This window comes from Erinaceus europaeus, chromosome 3, assembly GCF_950295315.1.
Source record: "Erinaceus europaeus chromosome 3, mEriEur2.1, whole genome shotgun sequence".
Taxonomy (NCBI): Eukaryota; Metazoa; Chordata; class Mammalia; order Eulipotyphla; family Erinaceidae; genus Erinaceus; species Erinaceus europaeus.
The window spans coordinates 144,748,729-144,772,533 of record NC_080164.1 but is presented as its reverse complement, the minus strand read 5'-3'; the positions used below and the strand labels follow the sequence as shown (position 1 = coordinate 144,772,533).

At 41.3% G+C, this 23,805-nt stretch overlaps 1 long non-coding RNA gene across 1 annotated transcript in view; it reads right to left on the bottom strand.

Moving 5' to 3' along the window:
• Positions 1–20,352: 20,352 nt before the first annotated feature.
• The window catches only part of LOC132537550 (uncharacterized), a 233,266-nt gene continuing 229,813 nt past the window's right edge, over positions 20,353–23,805 (bottom strand). The window contains exon 5 of the long non-coding RNA XR_009549021.1: positions 20,353–20,569. This is a non-coding gene — a long non-coding RNA (uncharacterized LOC132537550). The remainder of the gene's footprint in view (positions 20,570–23,805) is intronic.

The following is a 23,805-nucleotide window of genomic DNA, read 5'->3' as shown; positions in this document are numbered from 1 at the left end:
ATGGGGACAATCAAGGAAAGCAAGGTCTCTCTAGATAAAACCAGACTCAAGAAACCAGAATGAAACTTCTGGGAATAGGAAAGTCAATCTAGTGCCTGGGAAAAGCTGTGTTTTGCAGAATTATGAGGAGTTTGCTTTGTTGATTCAAATCTCAAATTCTAGTCAGTTCTTATTTTAAAATCAATTATTTGAGTAAATTAAGACTTCCAACCTCCAATGAGATTTTAAATAAAAATTATTTCTCCTGTTAAACAGTTTAACTCAAATTGGCAGCACAACTGTTAAAAATAAACTTACTTTGATGTTTTACAAAACATGAGGGAAATAATGATGGACGTGGAAATCTCCCACAATCTTTCTAGGGCTGTGAGCTCTTTTGCATAGAAAAACATCTTGCATAAAACCTGTTAAGCCAACATTGGCTTAATACATAATTACACCTAATTTGAAACAACTGTTTTTTCCTTAGCCAACTGGCTATTCTATCGTTCTTTAATAATGACAACAGAAAGTCCTAATTCAAAGCCAATTTCTCCCCAAGACGGCTATGTTTTATAATAATAGTGTCTTGCTGGAAGCCACGGTTGCCATAAACAGAGGTCTCCTTCCTTATTTCAATGTAGAGGGATTGCTAATGGTTAGGCAAGGCCTCTGCAAACTTGAAATTTTGTTTTCTGATGTGAGGAGGGAGGTTTTTGAATTGGGTCTAAAGGAACTAGCCTTTGGGGCCAGTTTAGGTAGAGCTGAGGGAATACTTAGAATGAATCTTAAGCATCAGTAACTCCATCTTTTTTAAAAAAATTGTGTAAAAGGTAAAAATTACAGCAGAGTATTCCATTATATGGCATGTACCAAAATTTATTACTAATTTCTATGTTGATGGGTGTTTGGGTTCCTTGTATTTTGAGGTACTAACTACCAACTGAACCAAGGGGGAAAGAACTGTGTTCCCCTAAAATGAACATGTTGAAGCACTGAGTTCTTAGTGTGACTGTATTTGGAGAACTTTGCAGGAATCTTTACAGTTGTGATTAAAGTTAAGTGAGCTCATGAGGGATTAGCATCTTATAAAAAGAGACTTTAGATGGGAGCCGGGCGGTAGCGCAACCGGTTAAGCACACAGGGTTCAAAGCACAAGGACCAGCACAAGGATCCCAGTTGGAGCCCCGGCTCCCCACCTCTAGAGGGGTGGCTTCACAAGTGGTGAAGCAGGTCTGCAGGTGTCCATCTTTCTCACCCCCTTTCTCTGTCTCCCCCTCCTCTCTGGATCTCTGTGTCCTATCCAACAACAATGACAGCAATAACAACAACCATAAACAACAAGGGCAACAAAAGGGAAAAAATAACCTCTTTTGTAGTGCAGGCACTGAGCCCCAGCAATAACCCAGGAGGCAAAAAAAAAAAAAAAAAAAAAGAGGTTAACTGAGCACACATAGCTGAGACAGGGACTTTTCTAGCTAGGGAAAAAGATCTCTCTCACCAAACCTGGGTTATGCTACCAGCCTGTGTCTCTTCCCTAGAACTGTGAGCAATCATTTGTCGGTGTTTGAGCCACTTTGTCCGCGTACTTTCTCATAGCAAAGCTAGCTGACTAGGACAAATGGAGAGAGCAAGCTATTGACTACCAGGGGCCATCAAATCCCTCAGTCATTCCACACAAGGGTGATGGCCTCTGGGTAGTACTGACATGGAATGAGAAGTGGCTAAACAGATTTATCCAACTGTCCATGTAAGATTTGTGGGTTTTACATAAATATACTAAATGTCTTCTTATTCCCACCCTTCTCAACTATCTCAGTTTGAGCTGATGTAAGAAAACACTGGCTGGCTGGAGAGCAGAAATGGATTTCTCACAGCACTGGATCTGCAGGCAATCTGGGTACCAACATGCAAGTTTAGGCCTCTCCGCCATGTCATAGAGGTTTTTTTGTTCGTTTTATTTTTAAAAATTGATTTAATAATGATCAACAAGCCAGTAGGATAAGAGGGGTACATTGCACATAATTCCCACCACCAGAGTTCCATACTCCTCCATTGGAAGCTTTCCTCTTCTTTCCCCTTCTGGGAGCATGGACCCAGGTTCATTATGGGGTGCAGAAGGTTGTTGTTAAAAAATTCGAAAAAAAAAAAAAAAAAAAAAAAAAATTCGGAGGCTCTTGCCGGGCTGGCTTGCTTCACGGTGGTGAACAGAGATGCGGAGACAACGGCTGGGCAGGGAAGCTGTATTTCTTTATTCAGGAACAACGATTCATAAACTAAGACAAACTAATCACCAAACAGAACTCTGCTGTCTCTTTGCGGCGGAACAAACACTCTCTCTTACTCTGTAACTCGGGAACTCTCCAACTCTGGAACTCTGGAACTCTCGTATTGGGGAACCCTCTGAAAACTCTAGCACTCTCAAACTCAGGAACCCTCGAACTCTCTCACTCTAGAACTCTGGAACTCTCTTACTGGGGAACCCTCTGAAAACTCTGGCACACTGGAACTCTCTCTTACTCTGTAACCCTGAAACTCTCGAACTCTGGAACTCAGGAACTCTGGCACTCTCGAACTCAGGAACCCTCTCCCGGGGTTCCTTTGGCCGGGGCCAAGCAGGCCCGCGAAATTAATAGGACTGATCCAATTCTCTTGGCGGGGGGAGGGCTAGAACAAACCAATGTAAAGCATACGACAGAAGGTGGAAGGTCTGGCTTCTGTAATTGCTTCTCCACTGGATATATGCACTGGCAGGTTGATCCATACTCCCAGCCTGTCTCTCTCTTTCCCTAGAGGGGCAGGACTCTGGAGAGGTGGGGTTCCAGTGTTTGTTTGCATTACTTTGTTTTTGTCATCACTAGGGCTTCACTACAGCTGACTTTTTCAGATGGGGGTGGGTGGGTCATACATTTCCTTCTTTGCCATGAGGTAGTGGTAGGGGACAAGGACTTGGACCCAGGTCACTCCCACGGCAAAGTAGACCCCTTCCCAGGTGAATTATCTCAGTGGCCTAGGCCATAGACTTTTTGTGTTGGCCTCACCCGGTATTAGGGGCTGGGAATCTCTCTGGAACCTGTCTTCTAATGGAACTGATTCTACTTGTGAGGCTTCCATTTTCTCAAACCCCTTTCAAAGTCCCAGCCTCCTATAACATGACCTTTGGGGGATTAATATTTCAACATATGAATTTTGGAAGGACACAACTATTCAAACCACACCACAAAGGGAATCTGTGTTTAAGAAGAGATGAAACCTTATTGCCATTGAGCAAGCAAGGCAGGAGGGAAATGAACGTGCATTATTGATCTCATATGTATGCTTACTTGTGCATGTCATAAATAGCGCAGGAGATTATGAATCTAGCTCTAATCCAAGCAGCTTCCAAATGCCACTCCTAAATTCAGGCTCTTCCTGGTTGACCCAGACCGTGTCCCTTCCTCTACCCACACTAGCTCTGAGTGTGAGGCTGCTCAGCCCAGGGAATGTGTGCAGGAAGGGAGAAACAATGAAATGTGAGGGGGGGGGGAATTAGCGGGGGTCAAGAGGGCGACACAGAGACTGGGTCACCATCTCCAAGGGACAAATCTGTCCACCCTGCCTAGCGGAAGGGAACTGAAGAGACTGGAAGGAGCAGGAGGCAAGGAACCAAAGGCTCTGAGAAGAGCCACACAAACTGAATGGGGCCAGGCCAAGAACAACAGGAAGCGCGCCGCCCGCCGCACCCCTGCTCGCAGCAGCCCTGGCCTGGGGACCCGGGGTTATTTTCTCCAAAGGGCCTTCTGCAGATGTTACATAAACAAAAGCTCCATTGACTCCAGTTCTGCGTTGGGCCTAAAATAACCCCAGATCTTTCTCCTTACTCTGCAGATTCTCTGCTACCCCTGAGGTCCCCGTGTGTAGATCAGCTGCTGCCCTCTGAGACCATCGCTCCACAGCACCCCCCAAGAGGTTCCCCCTGAGAAGTAAAATGTTAGGGCTCTTTTAGCTTTTCTTGGCAGCTCTGCTAGGAGGCGCCCCGTTAAGGTTGACAGTGGCACCTGGGCTACAGACGTGCCCCCAGGACAACAGGGTTGGGTCAGCATGGCAGGGGAAGTTTTTGGAGCTTGACTTAGTGACTGAACACTCTGCTGCTCACAATTTGAGCTCCCTGACCCCATTTACACATCATCTTTACTTTGCAGCAAACCTTTCCATTTAGGAACATCTGGTGATTCCCAGGTCTGTGACACAGCGTGGAGTCACCCTGGGCTTTTACCATTTCAACACAGGCCCCTGGGAAACAATTAAAAAGCTCCAATGGCCGCCTACACTTTTCTGAAATATTAACTCATAAAAAAATAATGAAAGCATCTGCAACTAAAAATGTATTTTTTTTTGGGGGGGGGGGAACAGCAAGATAGCACCAGTTTGCATGCTTGTGGCCCGAGAGGTCCCCAACACCGCCTTATGCCAGAGCTGAGCAGTGCTTTGATCTCTTTCTTGCCTGCTCTCACAATGAGTAAATGAATCTTTCCAAAAATGGTTTTATCAAATACCTGACACCAGGTTGAGCATGTTATGTCTTTTCTTTAATCCCTACCCAACAGTTCTCTGAGGTAAGTACATTTATTATAGTCACATCACAGAAAAGTAAACTGCCATTCAGGAAATTCTGGGGGCAAAGCAGTTGAGCTGGAATACAGACACAGATCTGTTAGGCTAGTTTCTGTGTCTTAACCACCATAACACAGGTCCTGGAAAGAAGTCAGTAGGTGTCTTAGCACCTCTTTCCATCATCTGCTAAAAGTCTGAGCTGTTGTATCTGCAATCAATGCACTTGAGATAGTGTATTGATCAACATCCTGATTAAATGCATCTTCTGAGCAAGGTACTATTCAAATCTATATCAGGGGCCCCCTCTCCAAAGTATGATGTTCAATATATGAATATTTAGCCTGAATTCTATTAGCTGTGCTTTTGATTTATTTATTTATTTTTTCCACTAGGGTTATTAATGGGGCTTGGTGCCAGCATGATATATCCACTACCCTTAGTGGTCATTTTTTCTCTTTCCTTTTTTTTTTTTTAAGTTAAATTTGATAGGACAGAGAGAAATTGAGAAGAGTGGGGCAGATAGGGAGGGAAACAGAAAGTGAGACACCTGCAACACTGCTTCACCACTTGTGATGCTTTCTCCACAGCTGGGGGTTGGGGAGTTGAACCTGGGTCCTTGGGAATGGTAACATGTGTGCAAAACTTGGTACGCCACCACACAGCTCCCTATTAACTGTACTACGATTGCTAGAGGATTTTATGTTTTCCCAGGTTAGATAAACCAAGTCTCCAGGCAGGAATTCAATTTGAGGGCCTGTGGCTTAGAAGAGGGGAGTTGGGGAACTGTGGGAACACATGGGAAACCAGGAAGGGTCTGCACAAGTCTCCTCATTGGTTCTATCAGTTGGTTCCTCAGTTTATTGGGGGTCTGATGTGTGCTTGAGCATGAATGGCTGACCCCCGTCCCCAGAAATTCATCTGTCAGTCTCCTCTTGGCATGCCAGCCTTGCTGTTTAGCAAGATGTGGCAAGAGTATTCGGGGGAATTCCAACCTTCCTATCAGTCTGGCCACATCACCCACCCCTCCCCCCTTCTGGTGGGCTTTGCCTTCCTTATATTTCTATTTCCCTGTTCCTGCGTCATCATCAGTACCCTCTCATTGCTTTGCTCTCTTTTCCCTTATACGGAGATATTGACCTCATTGGCCAGCTGGTTACTTCCCTTGCACAGCTACCCCTTTATAAACTTGTAACTGTGTCAATAAAGAGGTTCCAGTCCCCACAATGGGACCCTAAAGAGGTTTGTGTATTGTCTACTGCCATGATATACTGAAAGACCCCTTTAGCTAGCTCACTCCTGCCTCATTCCCCCTGAGGAGCCCTGACATTTATCACTGGGTAGGTTTTTTTCTTTCTTTCTCTCCTTCTTTCTTTCTTTCTTTCTTTTTAAATTTTAATTTATTTATAAAAAGGAAACATCGAGAAAACCATAGGATAAGAGGGTACAACTCCACACAGTTCCCACCACCAGAACTCCGTATCCCATCCCCTCCCCTGATAGCTTTCCTATTCTTTAACCCTCTGGGAGTATGGACCCATTGTGGGATGCAGAAGGTAGAAGGTCTGGCTTCTGTAATTGCTTCCCTGCTGAACATGACATTGACAGGATGATCCATACTCCCAGCCTGCCTCTCTCTTTCCCTAGTAGGGCAGGGACTCTGGGGAATCAGAGCTCCAGAACACATTGGTGGGGTTGTCTGTCCAGGGAAGTCTGGTTGGCATCATGTAGGTTCTTTTCTTCTGCAACTATGACATCAAAAACTTCAGAGTAAATAGAAGCCCAGTAGAGGGAGCTATGTTAAATATATTCCTCAAGCTGATTAGTAAAATCCAGTACTCACAATTAGCCAAACCGGTGTATACTTTGGAAGCTTCATCTGAAAATGGGGTGGTTGCTTGTTCAAATGCTGAGAGCCAGAGCAAAGAATCTGCAAGGTGGTCTTAGGGTTTATGAACTACCCAGGATTATACATCTTGCTTTCACCAGTAGAGTGTGGTTTTGGCTCAATATGACAGTTGCCACAGTTAGATGGATTTTTGGATTCCATAGGCAGCTTCTGCTCCTCATGGTGAAGAGCAGGATAATCCCGCTGACCTTGCATCCCCATACCAGGCAGGGCTGCTCATGCCTACTGCCTCCAGAGCTAGAGCCAGTGTGGGAGAAACCTGTAACTTAGGTAATAAGCAACAGGCACTGAAGGCAGTGACTGGGAAGGAGATGCAGTCATAGGAGAGTCCTGCTTCTTTTGGGATCTTGGGAAGACCTAATTTGAAATCCTGGCAGCTTTTGGTAGGAACTTTTATTAAATAAGCTTCTATAACTAAGGTCATTACAATGTGGAAAACTTCAAGCAAAGCAGTGTAGGTGTTTGGGTTCCTGTGAGAAAAGTAATTATTAAAGTCTATTGAAACTCACTGGAAGTCTGTATGGTACAGTCAACCTGTCAAAGTGAACATCTCTGAGACTTACAATTGCTCATAGATATAAAGGACTAGCAAACATATTGGGAAATAAGAAAATAAAGATAGTGCCTGAGGATACTTGACCACATATTTTGGTTTACAGGGACTACCAGAACAAAATACCACACTTTACATAGTTTGAAAACAGAAATTTATTGTCTTGTGGTTCTAGGATCTAGAAGTCCAAGTCTAAGACCAAGGTGTCAGGAAAATTGGTATCCTATGAGGATCTTCTTCCTAACTTATAGCAGGTTAAAATGTAGGAACATAAATGTCTATCTCTGGTTAAATATATAAAGATGTATATGTATGTAATTTAATATTATTCATTTATGAGTCAAAAGGAAGTTTTGTCATTGTGACAATTAGATGAAACTCAGGGGTACTGTGATAAGCAAAGTAAGTCAGCTAGAGAAAGAAAAATACCATATGGTATCCCTCACATATGGAATCTAAAGTAAATATATCTTAAGTATCTTACAATTTTACTTGTCAGTTATGCCTCAAATGAAAGCAGAAATTTAAAAGAGCCAAACAAAACAAAATGAAAGAGAAAGAAATAAGGGACAAGTTCTTGACACTTTTATTCTATTGGTTAAGGATGTAAGCTGGTCTGGCCCCTATGGAAAACAGTTCAGAAATTATTCAAAATATTAAAATTAGACCTAACATATGATTCAACAAGTCTTCCTTAGATATCTGTTAAAAAATAAAAACACACACAAAGATTTATGCAAAACTATGTTCATTGTGGTGCTATATACGATAGCCAAGATTTGGAAACAACTCCAGTGTCCAATGACAGATGAATGGTTGAAGAAGTTGTGATATATAGACATTCTTCTAGCGTTTGCCCTTCTTTCGTAGCCAGTCAACAGCGTCAGGTTGAGTCTGATGTAAAGTTTGGAGACCTCCTTTGAATCTGGAGAGGTGGTAGTCGTTGACTATGTGGGTCATAGTCTGTCTGGAGCCGCAGGGGCAGTTCGGGTCGTCTCTGGCTCCCCAGCGATGGAACATAGCGGCGCACCGGCCATGGCCTGTTCCATAGCGATTGAGGAGGGCCCAATCATAACGTGCTAGGTCAAAGCCGGGTTGACGCTTGCAGGGGTCTGTGATGAGGTGTTTGTTCTTTACCTCGGCTGACTGCCAACTTTGTTTCCAAGAGTCTGGAACAGAGAAGTTCAGTGTAGGCGTAGAGGACCAGATTGGGTGATGAGACATCAAGCGTTGGACAGGGTAGGCGAAGATATCCACGTATATTGGCAGGTCCGGTCGAGCGTAGACGTGGGAAATGAACTTAGATGATGCCTCATTATCCCAATATATAGACATGATGGAACAGGACTCAGCTGTAAGAAAAGATGAGATCTTCTCTCTTGCTACAATATGGATGGAACTGCAGAGGATCATACTAAGTGAAATAAACCAAAAGGAAAAGGATGAATGCTAGATAATCTCAGTGGTGAAGTTAAAAGATAGAAAGCAGTGGAAAATATAGAGTGAAATATGAAGAAACTGTGGTCTATTTCAGCAGATTCAGAGATTCAAAAGGGAACTATGAGAGAGTTGAAAGGGGGTTGGGAGGTCTATGGTGGAGAGAAATGGCAATTTTGGGTAAATTGTGCTGACACCTATTTGGGTTGGGGAAGAGGCTGTAAACCTGTACTTCTGTAACAACAGCAGTCTTGTAAAACAACACTTCCTCAACTGAAAATAAGAGAGCTTCATTTCCTAAACATTGAATGATAATGTTTAAATAACCATATCCATGTCAGTTTTGGTTTGGTTTAAATCATTGTCTTCAACAAACAAATATTTAATTTCATCTATTAAAAAAAACTTAACTGGTGCTTACAAGTTACAAGACAATCACAATATGGCAGAGGGGCTGAGGTCCATTAAAAGGACTATATTTTTAATGGATACCCTACTCAAGGAAATCAATTTTGTCCACATGATTATTGTAGCAGAGAACCGCCGCAGTGTTATCAACCCCTGATATCATTGATTGCAAATGCCAGGCAGCACTTAAAACTGATTCACAGTATAAATGGAGATCAGATGGTGGTGTTGCTTGAAAACAGACTTTTGCACAAAAATTATTATTGCTTTTCATAAAATTATGAAGATTGAAGTTGAGAAATCTCTCATTAAGATATTTAAGCAAACAAATAACTTTTAGGAGAATATCCAAATCCTTTGTCATTTCCTTTCTTCATTTTTGTCAAATATGGGAACGCTTAACCACACAGGAAGAAGTTGGTGGATTTGGAAAGTTGCTGAATTCTCTTATTGGAGTGAATTCACATTAAGTTCAAGCTGTTGTTTTATTAGCAGTGGAAGAATAAACATAACTTATGCTGAGTGGAATATGGAAAAGAAGTCCCTCTTAGACCAATGTTCTGGAACAAATGAATAATCCCAGCAGAAACTAGAGAAGGACTTCCCGAAAGTGAGTAAAACCAAACCGTCTATAGATCTAATTTCTGACACCCACAAAATCCAAACTCAGAGAATCACTGGGTCCTGAGGTCTGTGTACCACTAGGGGTACAAGAAAAGATAAACAATTTAATAGTAATATATTTAAGTTAATGTGTGTTTGAAAAAAAATATGCTTCAGAACTAAACCATGATTTCATTGATAATGTTGCTTAGACTAATCAGTACATTTTATCTTCATTACTCAAGGATTCTGAATTTGTTAATTTGTTTATCCAAAGGTGTGTGTGTGTATAATATAGATATACATACATATATATATATATATCCCCAAAGCCAGTACTCATAGAGCTCTCACAGTCTTGAAAATGTGCAGAGAGAGGAAGATTACCATTGTCTTGTATACATCTTCCCAGCTTTCAATACTTTGCTCTCATTTTTGCTGATATGCAGTGCCATACTTTCTGTAGTTTTGCTTGTTGATTCAACTACTTAAAACCGTCCCAGGGCTGGAGGGACTTATGATGTTCCCTAGCACTGGTAGGCTGTGAGGAGCCTCACAGACCTGAAGTATGGTCCTGTTGACCCTGAGTGTATTTAAAGCCATACCTGTTTTAAAAGATGTCTTCAAAAAGACACAGACCTAAATTAAGGTTATGCATTGATCTGTTGATGAAAATGTGATCACACACTCATAGGAACCTAGTTCTTAGAAGCAAAGATTCACTTTGCTAATTTGGTGTTTCCCATAAATTTATGCACCATAGCTACCATGAGTAATGAGGACTAACTATACCTATTAGTGAGGTATACAGTGTACATGGAGAAGTGTACATGGAGAAGCAACCCCCACCACTTTGGTCTCTCTGATGAGCAACACTTTCTCTATTCCCTCCCCTCCCTACCCTCATCCCTGGGTTGAAGTTTGTTTTTTTTTTCTTTTTGTTTTTTAACAAACTAGTCTTTATATTATTTTTATTTTTATATTTTTTGCCTCCAGGGTTATCTCTGGGCTCGGTGCCTCACTACGAATCCACTGCTTCTGGAGGCTATTTTTTCACCTTTGTTGCCCTTGTTGTTTATTGTTGTTATTATTATTGTTGCCATTGCTGTCATTGTTGTTGGATAGGACAGAGAGAAATCGAGAGAGGAGGGGAAGACAGAGAGGGCCAGAGAAAGATAGACACCTGCAGACCTGCTTCACCACTTGTGAAGAGACTCCCCCTGCAACTGGGGAGTCAGGGGCTCAAACTGGGATCCGGATGATGGTTTCAAACCAGGATCCTTATGACGGTCTGTGAGCTTTGTGCCATGTGCGCTTAACCTGCTGTGCTACCACCCAGACCTGGGTTGAAGATTTTTTTGAGTCTACAGGATATTATTGCTTTGGACTTTTATCTCCATCCACTGCTGCTCCCTCCCCATCACTACTTCTGGTACTGATCCCTCAGAAGCATTTCATAACTTAACCTTCATTTCAGGTCCTGAAGAATCCAACTTTCTGTGAAGATTCACAGATAAGCAAAATATAGAGACATATTTCACTAAGATCCTCCCTTCTTCCTCTTCTGTCCTGCATAGACATCAGCCTCCTTGCTCTTGTCTTCCTGTTCTGGACTCTTGGTCTATATCCAAATTTAACTGCCCATTCCCAAACCAAGGCCACTGGTTGGGGCAGTGAAGTCTGGGTCCTGCTTAAGGAACCTGCAGCACTGTTTTGAGCTTTGGTCTTGCAAAGACCATTGACTAAAAAGGGTGGTTCTCAGTAACCACATAACCAGCAGTGATCAAAGCTGTCTCTTTGTTTCACCATGTGACTTGAATTCCCTCTCCACACTCTCGCTTTCTAGACTTTGACTCTCCTGAGAATTGTTGTTTACCTTTTTCTTTTGCTTCAACATCTTCCATTATAAGCACTCCTCTCTCTCTCTCTCTCTCTCTCTCTCTCTCTCTATATATATATATATATATATATATATATATATATATAGCACTGAGGGATGAACTCAGAGCCTTCTTCTTCTAGCGTTTGCCCAGCTAGGAAGGATCGTCAGTTTCCCCAATGAATGGGTACTCACGAGATGCACCACGGGAAGGTCGATCCAATGCATCCCCATCAGAGCCTTGAACATATGTGATACAGCCAAGTGGCCTATCAGGGCCAATGCAGGGCATTCCTAGGAACATACTTAAAATAGATTTCCTGGCTTCATTCCACCCTAATACCCCTATTCTCACCAACTCGATCCCTGCTTTTTGGCTGCTATTTATTAAACATTTTTGCCTTGCTTTATATTATACTGCCTTTTGGTCATTAAGTCACAGATGCTATTATGATTCCATCCTGACTTCCTTGGGCAGGTGATCTCACCTCTGGAACCTCACCTCTCCAGAGCCCTACCTCACTAGGAAAAGATAGAAACAGGCTGGGGGTATGGACTGACCTACCAATGTCCATGTCCAGCAGAGAAGCAATTATAGAAGCCAGAACTCCCATTTTCTGCACCCCATAAAGAATTTTGGCAGGCTAGGCCATGGCATAGTTGAGTGCACTTGTTACAGTGAGCACATATTACAAAACCCCTGGTCCCCACCTGCAGGGGGAAATCTTTGTGAGTGATGAAACAGTACTGCAGGTGTCTCTCTTCCTCTCAGCTATCAATTTCTCTCTGTATCTATCCAATAAATATAAAATATTTTTTAAAAAATAATTTTGATACATACCCCCAGGGAGGGAGAAATGTTAGGGGAAGGTGATCAGAGGGCTCTGACAGAAGAGGAAAAAAGGACACTTGGAAGTAGTAATAGGTGTAGGTATGACTTGAAAACAATAGAAAAAAGGCAGGACTTGTATGCTACAGCAGATCCTAACAATGGGATTTTCAAAGTTAACCTAATTGCCAAATAATTTGATTATGGATATAACTATCAATTGCCCTTTAAAACCCTAAAACAGTAGGAACCTTCCCCTTTCTCTATAAAGCCCATATTTCTCCCAGGCCTGGAACCTCTAGGGTGGGACTCATGTTCCTACATGCTTCTCTCAGTTCATACCAACTGATATTGCATCTGATGATCCCAACCCGATCAATGCACCCAGTACCACCTCAGCAAGTTTCACCTTGGGCTGTGTTCAGAGATGTTGGGTGGAATGGCAGCCCTCCAGCTTCATTACTATGGTGAGACCTTTCCTAGCTCATAGGACTCTTTTTTTCTTTTCTCATAGGACTCCTCAAATTCATTTCAGGTGGTACACTTCTTCACAAACCTCAAAACCTAGATATAGACCAGGTCCATGAGATAGGGCATAAGTGTATATATATCCAGAAGTTGAGGAAAAACATATACCTTAAAGTAAAAGTGCACAGTAGTTTGCAGTGAGTCAATAATTGTAGCAAGCAAGCAGAAAGACCTAAAAAGATATCATAAAGTACCCAATAAAATAGTTTCTACTTAGACCTAGATACGCTCTTCACCTACCTCCTATTGCACGTCCCTCAATCACTCCAAAGCTAACCTTGTCAGACAAGGTAAGGTCTACAAAAGCCGAATGAGGGCAAGAGACTGGCATACTTTAATGATGACTTTTTAGTCACTACCAGGCCACCTCATCACCTAGGACCCTAGTCAGGGAGTCCTGGGATTCCCACACAGACGTGATGGGCCTAGACCACTAACAGACCCCTCTCACCACTGTCACTAGTCATCTCCATCAGGAACAATGTAATGGGCCCTTTTGTGGGCCCCTATCAGACCTGGTCCTCATTGTGGATCAACTAGGGAGCGGAATGTTCTATTCTCTGAAGGGAAGTTGGATTGCATAGTCTGCCATTCACCTGAAATTAGTGCAGCCTGGAATGTTTCTAGCCATGACCACAGAATGTGAGCTCAGACCTACAGGAATGCAGAGGTAACAGGCTCCTTTGCTGACTATGGGCCCCAGATCAAATCAATGGGGTATACAGTTAACAATATTTGAATACTTTTCCCATATTTGGGAGCTACTCTCTTCCCTGATCCAGTTTTCTGGCCCTTTTTCCAACTCTGACACCATCCCCCCAGACAATAACTTAGGTCACTTGCATATTAGATGTCAGGCACAGGCAAAAACTAGTAGGGCCTTGGGCCCCTTGGAATATATCTAAAATAGACCTACTAGCTTTTTCCAAAGTGGAGAGCCCAAATCTTCATCTGTAATATCCCAGCCTTTAAGTCATGATTAATCAACAGTTTGTTTAGCTTTATATGTTAACTCTTATTTCAGCCACCAGGTTCCAGATGCTACCATGATGCCAACGTGACTTCCCTAGGCAGATGACTCCACCAATGTGTCCTGGAGCCCCACCTCTCCAGACCCCTGCCCCACTAGGGAAAGAGAGAGATAGACTGGGAGTATGGATCAAACTGTCAGGTTCAACGTGGAAGCAATTACAGAAGCCAGACCTTCTACCTTCTGCACCCCATAATTAAGGGAGGGGACTGTATATGGAGTTCTGGTGGTATGAAGTTGTGCCCCTCTTATCCTATGGTCTTGTCAATATTTCCATTTAATAAAAAAATAAGTTAAAAAATAAATAAGGCAGGACCATAGGAAAAAAAATGGGCAAATGTATTGTTATAGAAATAATAGTCAACCCATATCTGTGACCCTGGGAGAATGACTTCAGTTTCAAGTGGAGAGAATGGGACACAGAACTCTGGTGGTGGAAATGCTATGGAATCATACCCGTTACCTCATGATTTTGTAAACCAATATGAAACCACTAATAAAATTAACAAAAACCAAAACCAAACAAACAAAAAACACAGGGCTCTATCTCCTGGCACCTGACCTCCTTCCTTGGGTCCAACTTCTAAATCCTTTTTCTGACAGGAAGAAATCTGATGGGCCAAGGACAAAATTATGTTCATTTTTTAAAAACTTTCTAGGTTTCCTTTTCAGATACAGTGCTTATGCCAAAAATCACCTACTAGAGTCAACTCACATTTTATTCCCTCACAGGCTCTCTAGATCATGTGTGTTCCATAGACTAAAATAAAAATAGTGCAACAGTTCCCTTCTTCTTCTTCTAGCGTTTGCCCTTCTTCCGTAGCCAGTTAATGGCTTTGAAAGTGACTGGGATCCATGTGGATTCAGTCGGCTAGGAAGGATCGTCAGTTTCCCCAATGAATGGGTACTCACGGGATGCACCACGGGAAGGTTGATCCAATGCATCCCAAACAGTTCCCTGAAATGTACTTCCAAATATCTCAGAGAAGTTTATGAAAAAACAGTAGTGTTTATGGGGAGTTTACTACATGTCAGCTACTCAGCTGAGTGCTTTATATATTTTATCTCATTTAATTCTCCTAACACCCTCAAGAGGTTGGTATTAATACTCTTTTAGCAAAGAAAAAAACAGAGGGTTTGAACAATTTGCCTTGCACCTACAAATTGGCAGAACTGGTTTCAGATGTGTTTGGTGTGACTATATGACTAAAGTAAGTGCTCTCAGTTGTAATGTGAAATGTGAGAGAAAACTCGGGAACAGCCAAAGACTAGCTCCCTAGAGAGTAAGGCAACAAGAGCCAGGCAGACAGACCACCCCTCCCTTTGGAGTGCAGGGGGAATGAGGCTCTTCTTTTCCCCTTTAAAGGATTTGGCTCCAGTATGAAATTGAACAAGAGTGAAGATCTGAGCATTGGAGTTTGATTGGCTTCACTTCACCATTGCCTAACAATTTATCATCATTTGAAAACCATTTCCTTTGCACCTGCACCCAAATTGCATCCAGGGTCTAGTGTTTTAAGGAAGAATTACTCACACCCTCTATTTTGTTTCTTCTCTACTCGTACCGCTCATTTCTGAACTGTGTTACAGTTGCTGAAAAGAAGGTCTCTAGGGCTTCAGAAGATGGAAATGGAGAAATGAGGCTGAAAACCCCTACCCACTGACTTTTTAAAATTTCAGAGTAGGTTGCTCTCCTGGTAGAAAACACATGTGCAAGGGTGTGGGTTCAAGCTCCCACTTGTAAGGGGGTAACATCAGTTGCAAGGGAGCCACTGATACATATATTTCTCCTCTCTCTTTTTTTCACCCTCTATCAAAAAATGGCCACCAGGAATGATGGATTATTTTTTTCTTTATTGAGGAATTAATGGTTTATAGTCAACAGTAAATAAAATAGTTTGTACATACATAACATTTCCCAGTTTTCCACATAACAATATAACCCCCATCTAGGTCCTCCTTCACCATCGTGTTCCAGGACCTGAACTTTCTCCACTGCCCCAGGGAACTCTAGTTCTTGTACATTATACCCTATGTGCTCTACAAAGTGCACCACTACCCAGCCCTTCATTTAATTCTTTTTTCATTTGAAGATTTTTAAGGCTAAATTTGGCTTTGTTGCTAATATATTTGTGCAGAATTCACACTAGGAAAAATTCTATCTACTCAACTGATTCTAAATCATATACCTTATGGGAATCAGCTCTCAATAGGTCAACTATAAAAGATGGAGCATTGGTGATAGTGTAATCATGAAAGTAACTGAATCCATGTCTTAGGACCACTCTCATTCATTGTTGTAGAATGATGGATTCTTATAGGCACCAAACCTCAGTGATAACCCTGGTGACAAAAAAAAAAAAAAAAAAAAAGACTGAAATATTCAGGGTAAGTGAAACCAAAAGTTGAAATAAGGTTAAAGATTAAACTGTGGATTTCAGTTAGAATTTGTGTCACATCTTCACAAAGAAGCATGAAAATGAACAGCCTTTGTAGGTTTCTGCTTGGATGCTTTTCCAGTCTTAGGGAGTCTTCAGAAACATGTTCAACCTCATTCTCAGGTTACTGGAGTCATATCATCTATGGAAGCATAATAATGGGGAAGATGATTCTTTTTACTTTTCTACAAGATTCATCAAGAAGACCAGTTTTGGGCTGGGGAGGAGGTAGCAAAGCATATACTTTGTAAGACTCTGAATTCAATCTCTGGGTCCATTGGAAGCAACGAAGAAAACATCATAGATGGTGGAACTACTGTATTCTGTGCTATGGTGGAACTACTGAATTCTGTTCTCTCTCTCTGTCTCTCTCTCTATCTCTCTCCATATATAATACATCCAGAGAATTGTTTCATTGGAATTGTGCATTCATGAGACCAGGGTGCAATCTCTGATCCTCCATTAAAAAGGTTAGAATCTGCAGGGAAACAGTGTGATTTATTAGCTCATCAATTAGAGATCTAAACAGGGATATTAGTGAGATTCCAAGCCTAGAACAGACACCCATGCTATTTGACCATGTGGTGTGTTGTGAGACCCGAGATCATTCTGCTTAAAGATCTTGGGATTCCTTTGGCCTTAATTTTCCAGCCTTCACTCACTGATAGACAATTTACTGTTGCATTACACAAATGTTCCCACTCAAGGTCAATCCTCAGGGAATCGTTTCAATTTTTAAGTATTCTTGACATATGATTTTCCTGTTTAGATGGTAGATAAAGCAGAACTCATCTCTGAGGAATCTGGCAGTAGAACCTGAAGGGTAAAATGACTATCTTTGGAGTCAAATGGGGGATGGATTGAAATTCTGCTGTATCATGTGTTAGTTGTCTGAACTTGGACAAGTTCTTTGACTACTTTATAAGCTCCAAATCCTTATCTGTATAATGGACATATTTATGTATTCTTCACTCCACGACTGTGAGGATAAAGTCAAGTTATGCATGGAAAGTACTTTGAAAAAGAGAGGCACCCAGCATTAGGAGAGAGCTGGAAGAGAAACTCAGCATATCACCAAATATGTTCACTCAGAATCTTAAAAACGTCACTAAGTGAAAGAAGCCAGACACAAAAGACCTCATGTTGTATGATACCATTTATATAAAACGTCAAGAAGAGGCAAATCTATAGAGACAGAAGTAGATTAGAGATTGTCTAAGACTGGAAGTTTGGAAGCATAGAGATTTACTGCTAGTGGCCTAATGTTATTTTTTGCAGTTGATAAGAATGTTCTGAATACAGATAATAGTGATAATTGTGTATATATAATTATATAAATGTATGAATATGCTAAAAACTACTGCACTGCATCTTTTATGAAGATGAATTTTATGTATGTAAATTCTATCTGAAAAATGAGGGTAAGAAGGAAGAGCTATCTACTATACCTCTAAAAGCCATGGATTTTGAAGCTCAATTGCGTCATGGACTTACTCTACCTCTTTAATGCTGGGAGGAAAAAGGAACCGTCATCTCACCAGATAACTGTGTCTCCTTCTAGGTAGACTATTCATTCTTGGTGACTGCACAGTAAATGTCAATCTACTCAATGTTAGCATTTGTGGGGATCAGTAACAGACAGTTCTGCCATTTTAAAGTGAGTTGAGTAACCTAGAGTTATGGACATAAGAGCCAACCTCCTAGCCTTAACTCACAAGGGTTTCTGCATCCGAGCTTACCAAGGAAATGTTCCAGCTGGAAAGTAAGATGTCATCTCTCCATCTTGGATGAAAAATAGGACTATCTCGGGAGTTGGGCAATAAATAGCGCAGCGGATTAAGCACATGCGGTGCAAAGCACAAGGACCGGCGTAAGGATCCCGGTTGGAGCCCCTTGCCCCGCCTGCAGAGGAGTCGCTTCACAGACGGTGAAGCAGGTCTGCAGGCGTCTTTCTCTCCCCCTCTCTGTCTTCCCCTCCTCTCTCCATTTCTCTCTGTCCTGTCCAACAACGTTGATATCAATATCAGCAACAATAATAACTACAACAATAAAAACAAGGGCAACAAAAGGGAATAAATAAAATAAATATTAAGAAAACAAGAAAAAAAAGAAAAATAGGAGTATCTCATTTCTGCTAGATGAAAAGAATGCCTATAGGATTAACTGCAAGTTTTTGTGTATTATAATCATTGGTCTTAGCTGAACATTTGCATGGTGGGTGCATCTACACATGGATAAATGTGAGTGTGGGTTTACAGGGATGGTGGCAGAGGTTGACTTAGCCAAAAGGAAAGAGGGAAGTAGTTTGGAGTGAGTCAGTGCCTGTTGCAAAACTACAATGGATTAATCTGGAATTCCACTGAGCACATTCAATGCTTCCAAAATATAATTTTAAAAATATGACATTTACATTTTGAACAGGGTTGTCAGCACTGCTTAGGGACAATTGCTTTCAGTATGAATAAGCTTACAAGATTTTGATAAAAAATATTTCTTCACTATTTGGAATGTCTGAATAGATTTGTGGTCTTTCATTTTTCCTTGTACCATGATTGAATATGCCTTAAGAAATCAAAGACTTGTTGTTGATTTTTAAAAATTTCTTCCATATTTAGAGATGGCTAATGTTACATGTGTCACATGATTTTTTAAAATTAAATAATATCAACTGAAATACTTTCAAAGGAAAAACTATTTTTAAAGGAATCACTTGGATAGCACATTAAGATATCAAAAAAATTTACCAAATCTTCATTATGGATATTTAATTTTTAAAGCTCATTGCTGTAATTGCTTGGTGATATGTATAGCTAGTGAGAGTAGCTGATCTCAGAGCAAGAGGAGAACCAAAATGAAGGTAAAGTTGATCTGACCTTTCTTGAACTGGCATTTAAAAACATGAAAACAATGGGCTTTTTTATTATTATTATCACATTTGTCTTCATTAAGCCTAAACTATCTAGTGAGATTTAGCTGAGCTATAAGGTCCCATATGTTGTGATATGCATTAATAACCTTTATGAGATTAGTTAGTTCAGGCCACAGTAGCAAAATACAGCAAACTGAATAGCTTATACAACAACAACAACAAAATTCAGCTCTCCAGTTCTGGAGACTAGAAATCCAAGTTCAAGGTGTTGGCTAGTTTGGTTCCTTGTTAAGAACCCTCTTTGCAGTTTGTAGATAGCCATCTTCTTGTTGTACCAGAAAGAGAGAGAGAGAGAGAGAGAGAGAGAGAGAGAGAGAGGAGGTACCCATTCAAGTTTCTTCTTTTAATATGGGCACAAATCCTGTCATGGACAGTTCAACCTCATGATTCATCTAAACCTGATTTCCAGTGGTTCTGTCTTCAAGTATTGGCACATTGGGGATTATGATTAAACTTATGAAGTTTGACACAGCACAGATTCATAACACAAAGGGAACCATAATATGATTGATTAGTCTAGTAGCTATGTTTACAGGAGAGTGAGAGAAAAAGAAAACAGAACAGTAGGGTTGAGTGATGCTGCACCCAGTAGAACACACATGCTACCATGAGCAAGGACCCAGGTTCAAGTTCCCAATCCCCACCTGCAGGGGAAGGGGAGCTTCAGGAGCACTGAGGCAGTGCTGCAAGTGTCTCTCTTTCCCTTTCCTTCCTATTGCCCCCTTTGCTCTCAGATTCACTCTGTCTCTATAAAAAAAAAAAAAAAATGAAGAAGACAGGTGACCACTGCAGTGGTCCAAGCAAGGCAAATTGGTAAGACTGGCTCAGGGGCTGGCAGGGAAGATGGAATGAACTGAACAGATCTGAAAGATTATTGTGCTAGCACCTAAGGTTATCAGAACTTGATATGGTGAAGTGACCCTGGAGGTGACCCAGTGGGTAGATAAAGCTCTCTTCTAAAATAAAAAAATCTTTAAAAAGAAAGGAAATGGGAACTGTGAAATGACAGTACCTCACAGTGAAAAATGCCTCCACTCTCCTTTGTCTCTGCTTTCACCTGCATAAACATTTAACAGAACCTTCTTTCTTTTTTTTTTCCTTTTTATTTAAGAAAGGATTAATTAACAAAACCATAGGGTAGGAGGGGTACAACTCCACATAATTCCCACGACCCAATCTCCATATCCTACCCCCTCCCCTGATAGTTTTCCTATTCTCTATCCCTCTGGGAGCATGGACCCAGGGTCATTGTGGGTTGCAGAAGGTAGAAGGTCTGGCTTCTGTAACTGCTTCCCTGCTGAACATGGACGTTGACTGGTCAGTCCATACTCTCAGTCTGCCACTCTCTTTCCCTAGTAGGATGGGTCTCTGGGGAAGCAGAGCTCTAGGACACATTGGTGGGGTTTTCAGTCTAGGGAAGCCTGGCCGGCATCCTGATGGCATCTGGAACCTGGTGACTAAAAAGAGAGTTAACATACGAAGCCAAACAAATTGTTGAGCAATCATGGACCCAAAGCTTGGAATAGAGGAGAGGAAGTGTTAGGGGGGTACTCACTGCAAACTCTAGTGTACTTCTGCTTTCAGGTATATATTTTGCAGTAGTTTATGGATACGTGTGAACATCTGCTCTCTCTCACAGAAACTGGTGTATATCTAGGTTTTGGGACTTTTGTTAGAAAGTGAACCACCTGAGATGGAATTAGAGTATACTATGAAAGGAAAGGTCTCACCCGAGCAATGAAGCTGAAGGGTTGTCATTCCACACGTGAAGTCTCTGGACACAGTCTGAAGTGAAGCATGTTGAGGTGGCAATCGTTGTGTTGGTTAGGTTGTGATCGGCAGATGCAATATTATTTGATATGGATTGGGAGAGGCATACGGGAAAGTGGGCCCTATCCAAGGAACAGAACCCTCTTTCACCCCTTGCCTTCCTCAGGAAAAAGAGAAAAGAAATAACCTGGCAAGGAAGAGAAAGCACAATGTATGAAAGAATGCTTAAAGCTTTTCTGAACCCCCAAGACTTCCAGTACATTGGATTTTCTGGATAGTGAACAAGTCTCTTCTACTAGGTTTCCGTGTGTGTGTGTGTGTGTGTGTGTGTGTGTGTGTGTGTGTGTGTGTAAATTATTTTAATGTTAAACTTGAAAGTCCACAACATTGCCCAGGTGATTTCTAAAAAAGGTGAGGAGTCAAGAAGTGAAGGTGCTGTCACACATAAAAGGAAAACAGATTCACTGTGCAATCCAGGAGAGAGAGAGTGCAGTTTGTGGCTAGGCTTCAGGCTTCCATCCATCAGAAGAGAATTGAGGAGGCAATACTTGAACCCTCCCCTCCCACGTATTCACATTGAAGACTTGAGGACAGGATATTTGGATTACAGACAGTGGTGAAACTACAAAAGGAAAAAGAACAAAGGGAAATGTTGACAATTGGGATTTTTCCCATCAAAGTCATTTAGCCTGATCTCTAATGGCTACTGACTGACTCCTACTTTCTAAACTCCATTGCATTTTAGGTAACTAAATCATTGCAGAAAAAAAATGGAGAAATAATTTAATGGCTCCCCTGAGCTTTATTGAGAACTAGCAATTTAATTCCATAATTTCTCCAGATCATTAGCTGTCCAATAACAATATAAGGCAAACCATAGACATAATTGAAACTTCTCTACTGGGGGTCAGGCAGTAGCATGCATTGTGCAAAGCTCAAGGACCAGTGCAGGGATCCTGGTTCAGCTCCTGCCCCCCCCCCCCACCTACAGGGGGTTCACCTCACAACCAGTGAAGCAGGTCTGCAGGTGTCTTATCTTTCTCTCCCCTTTTCTGTCTCCCCCTCTGCTCTTGATTTCTTTCTGTCCTATCCAACAACAACGATGACAGCAATAACAACAACATGATAAACAACAAGGGCAACAAAAGGGAAAAAATAGCTTCCAGGAGCAGTGGATTCATAGTGCAGGCACCAAGCCCCCGCAATAACTCTGGAGGCAAAAGAAGCAAGCAAGCAAGCAAACAAACAAATAAACAAACACTTCCCTATTACCACTGTTTAAAAAAATTAAAAAGAAACAGGTAAGATTATTCTAAATGTATGTTTAATATATTCAAAATACAACTTAAATATGTAACCAATATACAAATTTATTTAAAATTTTGCATACTGTAGTTCATACAACATCTTTAAAAACTGATCTTTTTTTTTCAGTTTCAACATATCACAATTTGGACTGAGTATATTTCAGTTTATTTATTTATTTTACCAGAGCACTGTTCAGCTCTGTCTTATGGTTGTACGGGGGATTGAATCTAAGACTTTGGAGCCTCAGGCATGAGAGTCTCTTTGCTTAACCAGTATGCTATCTACCCTCCACCCCATTTCATTCACTTTATACGCATGATTAATGACTACTCTATTGGACAACAGAACAAAAAAAAATATCAAAGAATCAAGGACAAAAAGAATCCCATCTAATTAGAAGATAAAGAGTTTCTACTTATTGAGCATTTGCTATGTGACAGCCCCTGGGCTGATCATTTCATATATGTTGTGTTATTTTTTCTTTGCAATTTTGTCACAAAGATATCATTATTGTATTTCTGAAGGAGAAATTGAGGCTTGGAGTAGTCGTAATTATGCTTCTTTAAGAAGTGACAGAACCAGACTTTTAACTCAGGATTGTCCTTTTTTTAAACATAAATTTTGCAGTATATATATTCAGTTGAAATCCATATCTTTCTATCTAGAGCCATATCTATGTAGAGATAGCATCCCTGTTTTACTGCTCATGAAACTTTTCCCTCGCTGGTGGGGACCGGGGCTTGAACCTGGGTCCTTGCTTATGGTAACATAAGCACTCAACTAGGTGTGTCACCATCTGGCTCCCAGATGACATAAGTATTTAGGATAGGTGTCACTTTCTGCGTTTGCACTTTTTGTTATAATCTTTTATAACAAAGGGCCAGATAGCTAATAATCTAAACTCCATATGTCACAACATCTCTAACACAACTGTTGAACTTTGCCACTGAAAGGAGGAAGCAGCCTATATGTAAATGAATAAGTGTGGCTATGTTTCAACAAAACTTTATTTATAAATACAGGCATGGGAGGAGGAGAGGAAGGATTAGCCCACAGGCCACATCATTGACCATTGATCTAGAGAATGAATGGCTCAGTCCTTCAGGAACTTCAAATCAGCAGGGAAATGAGCAGGAAAATGAAAATCATTTTGATAGATGGTAAATGGTAAATTCCAGATTCAAGTCATCTAACTTAATCCTTGGATGAAAATTTCTTCACACAATACTTGGGTAGTGTTAGGGGGAGGAGTAATAATTCTTTTTAGGCAAGTTAAGTTTACTTGCTAGGATGACAGAAATACATATTTTTTTTCTTTCGATAGGACAGAGAGAAATTGAGAGGGGAGGGGGAAATAAAGAGGGAGAAAGACAAAGAGACACCTGCATCCCTGTTTCACTGCTCATGAAATTTTCCCCCTTGTTAGTGGGGATGGGGGCTTGAACCTGGGCCCTTGCATACGGTAACATAAGCACTCAACCAAGTGTGCCACCATCTGGCCCCCAGATGACGTAAGTATTTAGGATAGGTGTCACCAATCTACAGCCTGTAGGTTAAAGCCTAACCACCACCTATTTTTGTAAAACAAACAAACAAAAAAACGTTTTATTGGAAC